Raw genomic sequence first — 13,907 nt, 5'->3', positions numbered from 1 at the left:
ATTGCGTTACGTTTCCAAGCGCTGCGTTGTTTGTGTTCTTCTATACACCAATAACTTATTAATTCAATGACGTTTGTATCACGGTCATTGGAGTCACGCTTCGTTGCTGCCTTCTATGATTTAAAACTTTGCAAAGAATTGCATGGATGAAGAAAAACCAAGCTACATATTATATCATAAAAAACATATAGCAAAGAATCTGGTTAATTAATAATTCAAGTTCCGAATCTTGTCAAGATTAAATTTATTCAAAGCTCTTATTGGCTCAAATTTCATTTTGAGACGACAAATTTAAATGAACCAAAAACCTTTTGTCTCGTCATTTGAAGAATGTAAATGACGCAAAAATTTATTTAAGAGCCGAAAATAAATTGACGAGTTGATAGTTTATGGGGGAAGTGTAATGTTAGTGGAGAAATTTCACTGCTTGTTGAGCTCTATTACTTAATTCAGCTCTTGCTTGCTTTCTCTTTTGTGTATTATATTTCTCGTTGACTTTTAAGTGGTGGCATTGGTCAGCTTGTTATTAGCCTTGCTTGCCTTAATATTTAGGATCTCTTCTTGATCTTTTCACGAGAAAATATTCCAGTAAAGTTACGTTTTTAGGATCATTTTCTTCCAGCGCTTCCTTGTAGCATTTATACTACTATTGACAATTTGATGTCTATTACCACTCCAAAATTCTGCAGATTTCGCCTGTCGTAAAAGTAACTGAGAATCGAACCATAGGACAAGCATCTCCAGTATACGCGTTATCCAAGTTGATAATATGATTAAATAATAAGCAGGTTACCCCTCGCAGAAATGTTACTACTTGTTTCTGCCTTTTAATTCTGATCTTGTTCCCAATCGCTATAAAAATTCACAAATTGGAACATTTAATTCTATCCTAAACATTTTTAAGCCGTTGCAAATATTCTTGGCTTATTATGAGCTTTTATTAAATGGTTTTGCATATATCATTTGTTATTACGTCAAAACATGTGTGACAAATGCTACTTTCTTCGTAATTTCTTGTGTTCATTCCATGCGGTGTTGGTGAAGGAAGGGCGAATATACGATCAGTGATTATTATTAGTTTTAGCGAATGATTATCCGTTATGCTCATGCATATTTCCCTAGATCTCGAATATGTGCAACTCATTTCTGTTTTAAATTCCATGTTTTCGAGGAGTTTGTTCCTTGTGTAGGGTCTTTTATATGCTTGTCTTATATTCTCTAAAGTTTAGTGGTATTTTTAGCGATCAAATTGTTTTTGGGCTGAGGCTATGATGCGATGTTATTTTTGCATTGTATGCGAAGTCAGTTTTGTTTTATCATTCCACATGTCGATGTTTTCAGTACAATAATTTTGCTAATAATAATTTGCTCTGTTGAAAAAAAGCAGCTTCGTGTGTACCGAGATAATGGAAAACGAAGTCTGTTCCTTTTTTGCTGAAAAATAAGTGGTAAATTGTGACTTGGTTAACCAGCTCAGCCAAACACATTTTTGCCAACAATTTATTTGTAATGTTTATTCTATGCTAAATTTTGTTTTAAATGTCAGGCTCAGTAACGTAAAATGATAAAAAACGCACATCTTCTACGTTACTATTAATTGAGAGCTCTATGGCCATTAGAGCAGCGAGTTGCGGGTTCGAGCTCCAGCTAGGTGCTAAAATTCTGTTTCCAGAATCGGTGGCATGCCTGACTGGGTCAAATCTCCTATGCCAACATCAAAATTAAAAAGTTGTAAAAACTTTTCATGCCGCAATTTACATTTCTGCTATTTGTCCCTTTTACAGACGATACGTGTAGCTTCCGTGCAAGCTTGAAGCTCTTCTGTTTCACTTTTGCGTTTCAACCTGTAGCTTTTAATTCCTTGTCACCCTCATTTAAAATTCCGAAAGAAGCTTGTAACCAGTTTCATGTTATTGCAATTGAAACGTGTGGATAAATGATACTTTATAAACTTTAATATACAGCTCCGAAAGATAACGCAGCAATAGCTTAAAAACCAGTGGTTTGAACGCTAAGGTATCTTCGTCGCATTCGTGTTTTTTGAGTTATCTACTTTCGCATTATTATCTATCGTAAGTTTTTTTATCTATGTAACTTTTTACTACGGGGTTGTGACACAACCGCTGAAACATGAGAGCACGAGAAGAGTAGCTTGTGGATATTGCGATAAGATGTATTTTCATGCAATTTGTATACATGTTTGAGCAATGAAAATGGATGTAATTTAATATCATTAGGGTTTTACTTCCCATCAATCTACTTAGCTGGTTGAAAAGTTTAATTTTATCATTCGTTATTGTCGTGTCGTTTTATTACCGCAATGCCGGTATTACGTGAGATTAATTACCTCAGAATTCCTTTTAATTTTTCGTGTCATTAAATATTCCTGATTAATTCTTGCAATAAATTTAGTGCGCCAATGCAATTTTGTCCAATATAATCATGTCAGTGTTGTATTTCATTCGCAATTCATTGAGTGTGAACCTTTCCAATGTTCACTAGCATCGTAACGTTTTTTATAGACTAGCCTTCTGTGTCACCTAAACATAGGTAAGAATTTTTTTACCTGCATTTTCTTCTTTGGATTTTTTAAAATTCTGATTGTACTAATGCGAATGAGGTCATGACATATTCTAAATTGTAGAATGCAGCCAATAAATTGTATTATTCTAACATTATTGCTTCTATAATGGTATCATTGGGCGTTTGATAACACCGATGATTGCTTGCCGCTCCACGCTGACCTTCTGATTGATTTCCTTCTGCTGCTCATTTAGATCTATAAACTTTATGAATTATTCCATGGTTATTCATATCGTATTTTCTATCATCAGGCGACGCTGTGACAAATTTTCTGTTGAGAATCGTGTATGCAAATCAGGCGGGTCAATCGCATTCTTTGCATATGTAATTATGTGTTTTTTTTCATGCATGATTCAGGTTAATCAAAAATGATTTTCTTGAAACTAAAGTTGCTGGCCATATTTGCTGTACTCCCGAACTTTATGATTTGATTTCGTCATGTGCGTCAAGTTGATTTAAATATGAAAATATGAGGAAAACCTGTCTGGGTTTGTGCAGAAGGTAGAAACGATCAATTCCGGTGCGACGCCGGTGCGTTACACGAATTTTCGAGTGGTCTTAGAAATTTATTTGTATTGTCAAAACATAGGTTAGTTTATCCACGGTGTCATGTCCACGTGCCAGATGAGTAAATTCCACTTTATTACTCAACTGTAATTCTTATGTCGCACAATCAGTATTACACGCACTATCAATTTATTATTTTTTACGTACTTTGTGGTATACGTACTACTTGATTTGTGGCAGAGGCTTTAGCAGCGTTGGGATCAATCATGAAAATAAAGAACTATTTCCTTTACGATAAGTCATTTTAATATGAAATTTCTCCCTTTGTTTTTTATAATTTTATAGAAGAAAGGGTATAGTTTCTGCCTCGTTTGTGACATTTTTTCTCGTGTGTACTTTCCATCAGAAAATACAACATTCTTGCTTCTCTGTCACCGTCGCCGATGCTTCCAAGCTTAGCATTTGCAGTGAATATTGTTTTGTGTACAGTTTATTCTTTAATAATATTCTTTAAATAAATGAGTTTTTTTTCTATGACCTCAGGTGTCCGATACGGTTTGCAATGCAAATGATGTTCTTCGTCTTTGGAAAGTAATTGCATTTGGTAAAGAAAAGCAAGTTTTTTTTTTCATTCTAATTGTACGTTCCAGATTGTGATGAATTTAAATGTCGATGGGATTTGCAAATTTGTGTTAAAACCGTACAACGATACGACGATGAACAGGTTTTAATTTTCCTTCATTTATGAAGGTTTTCTCAACTTCAATTTCAGGTCTTTAGTTCACATTGCCAACTTCGGAAAGCGCTGTGTGTGGAATCTAATGCTCCAATATACTTTGTAATCCTTAAACTGATTCATGAACTGATGAGTTTTATTTGAACGGACGCATGCGAAGAACATGTTTATTCGTACACTGTCATAGCTCAACCAAATGTCATTCCCCTGCCTTTTCTATCTTCTAGAGATGAACAGAAAGTACCTCATTACAGGTCGAACTTGTAAGTGATATACAATTTGACTTCACTTTGTTGTTTTTAGTAATTAACGTGAGAACATTATGCTTATTATTACCTCTAAAGAAACTTATCCGTACGAGTTAAGTAGAAATAGTTCTCAATTACGGTTCATCAAAAAATTTACCAGCTGAATTCTTTTTTTGGAACGTGTTAGTTTCCGTCAAGAGCGTATTTACGGCTTTAAAAGGCGTGGTCCGTTGCGGTTGTCGGCAGTTGGTTGCGGTGACTCATAGAGGCAGGATGGCGGTTACGTGGCTCTCGCCGCTGAGTTACTCGCACGTGGCCTGGGAAGGTTATTCGGTCCCTTGTGAAGATCTCAGCATCTGGAATAATTGCTACAGTGAAAAGGCAAAAGACTACTGCAATTCTAACAAGAGTCGCGAAGGTTCTCCATTCAGAACCGATTGCTCCGACAATTATAGTTCTACTCATCAGAGAACCCGTCCTGAACCAAGCATACAGCACTCTGTCTCATTTAAAAATACGATTTCAAGCAACTGTAACTATGATTCATTTCTTTACCGCAAGGCGAAACGCACAAAAATTTTAACAAAGGATGTCGTACGGCGAAGACGTTTGGCCGCCAACGCGCGGGAACGTCGGCGAATGACCGGCCTCAACGAAGCCTTCGACAGACTCCGCACTGTGGTTCCCTGCTTGTCCGGAGACCAGAAGTTGTCTAAATATGAAACTCTTCAAATGGCTCAGACTTACATCAATGCACTCAAAGAACTGCTAGAGTAGCTGGAGATGCCATTGTTTACAGAACCTAATCGATCTAGTCATTTCAGGTACGTTGAAGCAGTGACAAAATTTATTGCTTTAAACTTTTCAGAATTTTTATTTAGCTTCTTAGGTCTTATTCGTACTAAAGCAATCAATTTTTCCTCATTGCACCCGACTTCTCGGGTGTTACTTGATTTGAATTGTAAGCGAAAATTTCAAATTCTATTAACATCGGTAGAAACTCGTTTTGTGTATCTATAAATGGTTTTATATCGTGTACTTCACCAACAAACTCAGTAACGATAAAGTCCAAAGTTTACATTAAAATAAAAATTACTTATTTCCATTGCTTCAAAAGAAGCCTCATAGTGATTCAACTATTGATAAAATGTCACTTTTTTTATGGAAGTTTTTGGATTGCCTTACATTGCTGAGGCTGCGCCATTATTGGGATTTAAATTAGTAAACTCTCTCTGAAAGTACTATCTCTATATTTTCATGTGTTTGCGTTATCGCAAATTGTTGTGGGCTCACCATATGATATTATTCACAATTTACGAATGGCCTCGATGATAAGTTGTTTTTTTTTTATCGTCACGAGCAATTATTTCCGAATGTTGTAAGTCCGCTGAACTAAAATTAAAACTTGAAATTTCACCAACTGACTTTATTAATTATAAATATAATTGACACCGGCCTTTTTGGAATGATTTGTAATGAAAAATGTTGATCGTTGCAGAAACGCAGCACGGCGCTAATGCTGAATGCTTCCGACTTCAGCATCATCACCTGAAGGCTACTTCCAACTTCAGCATCAGCACTTAAAGGCTACTTTCAGCTTCAGCATTAGCACCTAAATGCTACTCCCAGCTTCAGTATCATCACTTAAAGGCTACTCTCAGCTTCAGCATAGGCTACTCTCAGCTTCAGTATCATCACTTAAAGGCTACTCTCAGCTTCATTATCAGCAGTTGAAGGCTACTTTCAGCTTCAGCAGTCTGACGAAAGCAACATATTTTGACTAACACATTTTGATGGCGCTGTGTTGAACTACAAATTATAGAGGAGTATCAAAGGCAGCGATTGATTCTACGATGAATTAGTTTAAAATAGACCTGACATAGGGTTCGCTTAATGAGAGAAGGGATTAAAAATTAACTTCATTCAGAAAATAATTTTAATGTTCACTATTTCCTATGATTAAGTACTGTTTATTTTGATAAGCTCATAATAGTGTAATATAACGTACATAATAACGAATTTAAATAGTATGCGTTCGCATGCAAGAATACCTGTTTTCAACGAGCATTACCGTGTGATATAAGAAATATATCACTCATTAACTGGTGATTAATGACCAGGGAATTCATTGATTTCAATTTTCAGTGTCGCACACTATTCTGCAGATGGCGTTAATTTATTTACGAAGTTTTAAAAGTAACAATAGTAATTTTCAAATTCTAAGAAGCTTTGAATACTGACATTTTGGCGGAAACAAGTACATGTTATACGTAAATATGATACAACACAAAAATTTGGAATTTATATCACTTGTTTGCTTAAATCGCAAATTAACTAAGAATTTAAAAGCAAAGAAAAGTCCACAAAGTCCTTCTATAAAGATATGAATTTTTGTCTACTTTTCTTTGCTTTTAAATTCTTAGAAAATTTGGAACCGTTAAAATAATTCCGAAATAATCTATCAAGGTTCAGAAAATCCGGTAGTAATGAGATGGCTAGCTGGAGTCCAATCCATAGAGATGAGGGCTTCAGCTATCATCGGTCCGATGATGTCGGGCCACTGCAAGATGATGCTGGTGGGTTCCTCCAGCACAGTGGGAGTAAAGGTCTCGTTGAGTTTGACGTTGTTTTCAAGGGTGAGTGTTACGGAAAATGTTGAATTCATTGCGGATCTTGAGATGAAGTAATGGTTTGAGACCTGGTCTGGTTGAGAGCTTGTCTCATGTGACAGGATAAAAAGGTTGCTCAATGTCATTGAAGTTACGCCAATGTAGTCCAAAAAAGTCTACAACCTTATTACAAATCAAATTTAAATCAATTAAATTAAATTAATTTAAATTTTGCATCAAAATATAATGTTCCAAATGTAAATTGATTAAATTAAATTGATTTAAATTTTGCTTCTGAATGTATATTAATTTACAAAACTAAGTTGCTAATTCCGTCATTCAGAAACCTCTAAAAATACAGTGTTATGTAAAAATGCATCGTTGCGTTGGGTAAAATATTAAGTATTTATTCATTAGGTAATTTAATACCAACTGGTAAGTCGCCATTAAACTCTTTCCTCGCCCATAATAGTAAGTTTATTGTTGATGAAATATATTATCAAATGAATTCTCCATTTATTTAAAAGTCCTGTTTTGGGCATTTGTTGAAGATAACACGAAATTATTGAACTGAAGATTTATTATTGTTGATTATTGAACTAAATTGTATCTTCTGTTGCGGATTTCAGCGATGGTCTTAGTCAAGATTTCCGGCATTGGCTGGTTTGTTGTTAGTGCGCGAGATACTTTCTAGAGGGAGTCTTGTTTGAATGTTCATTGTGAGAGGTGCTACCTTACTATCGCTCTAAGTTCGAACCTAAATCTGTCCAAAGTGCTTAGTCCCGCGTTTTGAACATCAATTTTGATTATTGATCAACTCCTGTGACTAGTTTATAGTAAAACTCAGTGTTTCCAAGTGCTAAGAAGACGGCCATGTCTGCCTCTTCATCCGGCCACACAACAAGCTTAGAAGACCACAGCTCAACAATGGCGGACCTCTCGGGAACCGACGACTTTCCTTCGCCCTCCCCTGTCCTTGGCCGTACTGTGATAACAAAGAAACCTCGACTACATGCTAACCCCACCCTTTCAGCTGAATCTAGTTCTATGACATCTAGCAGACTAACGAACAGCGAGCAACCTGTACAAAAATCCTCTTTGACCTGCCTCCTTCTACGAGAAGACAAAAAAGCCTTGCCCTTTAATGTCTACTCACAAATAGCCCCTAACTGGGAAGCGCTAAAGCTGGTTAAACCAGACAGTCTCTTTCGGAATGCCAAAGGCACAGTAATTACCGGTGAAGTGGCCCAGACGGACATCGAACGCTTCTCAGACGCAAATCTCTCGTATAAGTACAATGACATTCAGTATGTCATTCGCATTCCCAAAGCCCCATCTCTCCATCTTGGTGAAGTAGTCTTTGACTTAACTGACATGGAGGACAAATCCCTTCTTGCCTGCGCCCCAGAGGAGCTCTGCGCCCAGCTTACCCTTCCTAAAGCCCTCTACCAGATTCGTCAAGCTCCGTCACCACTCTGCACCTCGTGTCAAGTCGCCGAAACAACCCACCACTACCTCATTGCATGCAAAGAGTACAACGAAGCACGATCGCAGCTGCGTCGCCAGTTACAATTGCACGGAGTTCAGGTCCTCAGTCTGTACACACTATTGGGAGGAGGCACTGCCAGTTCACTTGCCTGGCCTCAGACCTGCCGAGCAGTTGAGCAGTTCATCAGCGCAACACATCGCTTTGGCCAATAATTTTGAACAAGAGCAGTTCACGGAGTGAATCGTATAAAGCGTAGCATTCCGTCAACCCACCGAATAATAATAATAATAATAATACTTTCTAGAGTGAGGGTGTATAGTTCGAATGTAGTGGCTTGACGAAATGGAAACGAAGTCAATCGGACTGGTGTAGCCGCTACCGACTGAAATAGTGTCTTACTAAAGTAGATGTAAGTAAAGGATTGTAATCGAAGCGTAAACTTATTGTGCTGACTATTCGTTCACATTTCTATGCTGCAATTATATTCAAGCTTGATAGTTGATTCAAGAGTTTCAGTTAGTCGTATGTAGTTTGCTATCGATCAACGAAAAACACGTTAGTCGGCATGTGTAGCAATTCGTAAATTCGTGATTTCAATTGTAATGAAAAATTTCATAGTTACCAGAGGAGAACAAATGAAAAAAAATTATGTATTAATTTTATATGGCGAAAATTCTAATAACCACAATGTTCTATCTTGGTGGAAGTTTGACCAGAAATTGGACACGAATTTTCCATTCCAGTAGCTCATCGTCACCTCATGTTTAAATTAAAAAAAAGTACTGTACTAGTTTGAAGACGAGCAACTCCCAAAATTATGAGGAAGTAATTCTATCAAATGTTTTCTTGAAATTTCTACAAGCGGTTAATATAATTCTGCTTGGTCATCTTAGCGTAACAATCGCGTGGTATTACATGATTCTTCACGAAGAGTAAATACAAGCAATAAAATAAATTCAGGGTGGTATTTTACGAAGGGCGGTTCAGGTATTGAGGTATTCAAGTTCGATCCCGCGCCTATTGAGTGGCAAATTAATAGCTCCAACATATAAGCTAAATATAATAGGCAAAGGTATATTCACATTTTTTAATAGAATTTGATATTTAAACTTCTTCATTCATTTGACATTTTTGAGGCAGGGTGGCCCAGTGGTTACAGTTCAGAGTACCTAGATTGACGCACTAGAGAGGCGAGGGTTCGATCCCAGCTCTGTGCGCCAGTTTCTGGTCAGAATCGGCACGGAGGCCGGGCGGTTAAGCGAAACTAGAGTTTCGAGTGAAAATAAAGTAAGTTAGTTTATTGCCAAATTTTAGTTTCTGCACAGCAGAATTGTCGCAGTGAGTTGCGAGTTCGAGACCGCAAAATGCTGTGAATGTTCTGCGATGTTAAGAATCGGCGACAGGCCTACGGCCTAATAACGCTGAAACTGCTATTATTATTATTATTATTATTATTATTATAACCCCTCCTGAATTCCACATTGCCGGTGGCGGTAAGAGTTCGTATCATTTGAGACCGATCGGATACTTTAGGCACGACTTTTCACAGCAGGTGTTCCACGCATAACTTTGTCAAATCTAATCCGAATTTGATCGAATCAAGAACGAAGCTAATTATTCTGATTATTCACTAAACGCTCCTGCGAACGTTTTCAAATTTTTCATGTCCGCCTCGATTTAATTAAAGCAGCCCAATAAACGCTAAGCTTCAGGATGGTTTTCCCGCATAATTATGTTTAATCCAAACCGATATCAACCTTATTTAAAACAAAGATATTTATTGACATTACGCTCCTGAGTCCTGCAAGCGTTGTCAGATTTTTCATCCGCTTCTTATTTAATTGGCACGATAAACGCTAAGTTTCAACACGTATAAGTTGTTCAATTCGTAACCGATCTTGACTTAATTAATAAAGAAGCTAATTATTCATACTTCGTTCCGTCGAGTGTAGTCAGAGTATTTTTTCGGTCCTCTTCGATTTCACGCCGCACCCTAAACACTTAGTTAGGCGTGCTAAGGGAGCTAAAACTTAGCATTCATTATTGACGGATTTATAAGTGCCAGAGTTGAAAATGAAGTTAGGTTTTCCGTATTAACAAAAAAGTTATTGATGTAAAAATCAGAAAAAATTCCGTCCGCAAATTACTGATATTATCTACTTATATTTCAAATTTGAATAAAATCCGTTCATTATTGAAGGATTTATGAGTGCCAGAGTTTCGAGCTCGCAGGCGAGTTCGCTGAAGTGTCGATTCGGTGCTAATTTAATCAACGATGGAATATATCGCTTAGAATGCATCTGGTTCCAGTTACAATGTTCGCGTGTCCACAGCTATCATTGGTTAGCCTATTGCTTGCTATGCAATACATTGGTTCGTAGAACTCACGAATGGCATTGATGGTGAATACAAATTCTCTTTGTGCAACTGCCGAAAATATTTTTTTTTGTAGAAATGCGAACGATGCACATCGCTTGTCTGCTATTCACATGCACAATGAGTCCGTAATGTAAAAAGTTAAATAAGAGAATAAGGCAGGGCAACCATTCTTAATTCCATAACTCTGATGAAATCTTCGACATGCGCCTACTTAACTTTAAGTCTATATATGACGACGTTAGAATCGACTTAAAGAAGTTAAAGAACTTTAGTTTGCACGCCAACGAATAGCACTGAGGAGTGAAGAATCGCAATAGAGTTTGAATTTCTTAGTTTAGCAAGTAATAAATCGTAAGCCTTAGTAACCCAATTATTAATCAATTTGTCTCATTAGTTATTATATTAAAAGACATTAGTCTTTTAATGTAATTAAAAAGATATTAGTCTTTTGATATTTTTCTCTTACACCGATAACGCTAGCATTATAATAAACTTAATCGTGTTCCACATCTGTAGGTACGTACATTGTGTGTTCAGTAATAAGAATTGGCCTGGAAACAGCCTGCCGGTAGCACGGCCAATGCTTTGCCCTCCCAAAAAATAATCGAATGCCCAGTCATGCGATCAATCGAGCGCATCGGACACAAGAAATATTGCTATAAATCATCAAGGAAGAATCTTGCAAAGCACTTATGAAGATATGAGAATTTGGTAGCATTGAGACAGCGTAGAAATGACCCCTTTAAGATCGAAGTGATTTGTTATAAGAAGCAGTGTTAATGGTTAATTACAGAGTACCTCTGCATGGCTGCCCTCTTTATGGGACACTCGCGGTCATTACTGGTCATTTGTTTGCTATTACACTGGGACTCCGGCCGTCCCAAGGATGATGTGTCTATCATGGGCCGTCGCGCTGCCTGTCTGTCCGTCTTTGAACTGTCCTTCTTTCTGTATGGTCATTCCAGGGCCTATACTTTCAGAAAAATTTAAGAGATCGTAAGTTCATCAGCCAATCATTGACGGCCTTTCAAGTAAAATCCACCAATCATAGACAAGAATATAGAGCGTAAGTACTTACGTTCACTTAGCGAGTTTTGAAAGTATGGCCCCTGGACTGTACTCATCTCTGGACTGTGTGCTCCCATTTTAGGAGTCTCACTCTTTATGGCCATTTCATGACTGTCTGCTCCTGTGTGCTCCCATTTTAGGAGTCGCACTCTTTATGGTCATTTCAAGACTGTCTACTCATCTATGGACTGTGCGCTCCCATTTTAGGAGTCACACTCGTTATGTCCATTTCAGGACTGTCTACTCATCTCTGGACTGTGCGCTCCTATTTTAGGAGTCACACTCTTTATGTCCATTTCAGGACTGTCTACTCATCTCTGGACTGTGTGCTCCCATTTTAGGAGTCATATTCTGTATGGCCATTTCAGGACTGTCGGTATATGTCTGAACTGCTTTAACCCTTTTCAGAACTGTCCTTCTTTCTGTATATCCATTTCAGGACTGTCTGTTCATATCTGGACTTTGTGAACCCATCTTAGAACTGCCCCTTCTACTGAAAGATCTTTTCAGGACTGTTTGATCATATCTGAACTTTCTGGTAACAAGTGTATCTATCAATAAATACATTAAACTCGTGCGCACAGTTCACGCTGAACCCACTCAAGAGTCCTAAATTCTGCTCATCCAAGTATATAATGTTTCCCTTTATACACGGGCTAGTGCTTGTTTAATTTTGCTCCTTTTACTTCGGCTTTAACAATACTCCACTCGCCACCCACGTTTTTTCCCGCATTTTTGAGTTTTACTGCAAAATGTGGTAAAAAATGTGGTTTCCCGCATTTTTGAGTTTGTGGTGCAAAATGTTTCTCATGTGGTTTGCAGGTTCATTAGTACTTCATTCATTTGGTTGAATGATTTGTAAATGCAGTACAAGTACAATGGGAAATAAGTTAATTTAAAATTTGCGTACAATTTTTTTTTTTGATCGAAAACAAGCCTCATTTCATGGAAATATTTTCAGCAGAATAATTGTAAATTCTTTTGCTCGATTATGTTTGAGTTTCGTGTTTCAAGCCCAAATAAGTAACTGTGATAAAAAGGGCTAACTGGAATGAAAAACTATCCACCCAGAGGTTCCTATATTTGTTGTTGCGTCGAGCGATTACATTTTAGCGAGATATCTAGCACCTAAATTAGGTAGGTTTACCCATCACAGTCGCAGCCTTCTCTTCAGTGGCAAGTCTACAGATAAGAGATCTAATTCCACCAACCTAATTGCTCTACACCTGATAAGGATGCTGAAGTTTGACCTCTACGGACAGAGGCGCGTACTAAAGTTGAGAATATTTAACTGGTAAAATGGATTAATGAAGTCTATCAGTGCACTTGAATTATTTATAAATAAGGGTTAAATTTTAGTGTACTGTTGGTACATTGAATGACCGTGATGAAGTATCCTGTTAATTTTTTAATTTGCAGAAGTGTTAATTCTCTAATACGAGGTGTGCTAAAATAAAAATAGGTATTTCTATTTCTTTTACGGCAAGGAAAAATTTTAGATATTGCACTTTTTTTAACATTGTCTTACTGTGTATTAATAATATATTGCGTATAGAATTGCATTTTCCCAGATGTTGCATAATGTTCTCCATGTTTGTAACATTTTGGTATCGTCCAATTAGCGAACACCTACAAGTGATGTTCTCTTACTTACTTATCTATTAAAGCTATTCAAGTATCTCGATCCACAGATTCAACCCTCGCGTTCCTTATAATAACTATGCGACTACACTCAGTGAAATATTGTCTAAATAATGTTGCACTTTTGCGCTTGTGTATGTCATTCCAACCCAGTTTGGCCCGGAAAAAAGGGCGTATCAGTGCTACGTCTGTTCACGCTGTGTGTAAGAAAGCGACTGAATATTATTATGACAGTATTATTATTGACTATTTTTATGACTGACTATTATTATGACAATATTATTCGGACAATATTATGATCTATATTTTTTTGAGTGTAGCGATAATTAACGCGATTGTGGAACCGATGAAGTTGACCTGTGGAGAGCGCTACTGTCGGCGGGCGATTAGGTGATTTAACACAAGATTGTATCCCTGATACGATCGACGTGGGTGGCAGAGAATACAGGAGAGGTATTTCTTAATTGCTTATAACGGTGTCCGAGTTGACGCTTTCACAGGCTTGATGAACTGAAGACGTTTTGTTCGAAGACCTTTATCATCGAGAACCATTATCATTGACTGCCTTTTCTAGACCATTATCAGTGGGGCAAGGAAATTCAACGAATATTTTCATGTATTTGGATTATTCTTTAGTTATATAAAAA

Source organism: Hyalella azteca, unplaced genomic scaffold (assembly GCF_000764305.2).
Source record: "Hyalella azteca isolate HAZT.00-mixed unplaced genomic scaffold, Hazt_2.0.2 contig14059, whole genome shotgun sequence".
NCBI classification, from domain to species: domain Eukaryota; kingdom Metazoa; phylum Arthropoda; class Malacostraca; order Amphipoda; family Hyalellidae; genus Hyalella; species Hyalella azteca.
This window is presented reverse-complemented; position numbering follows the sequence as displayed.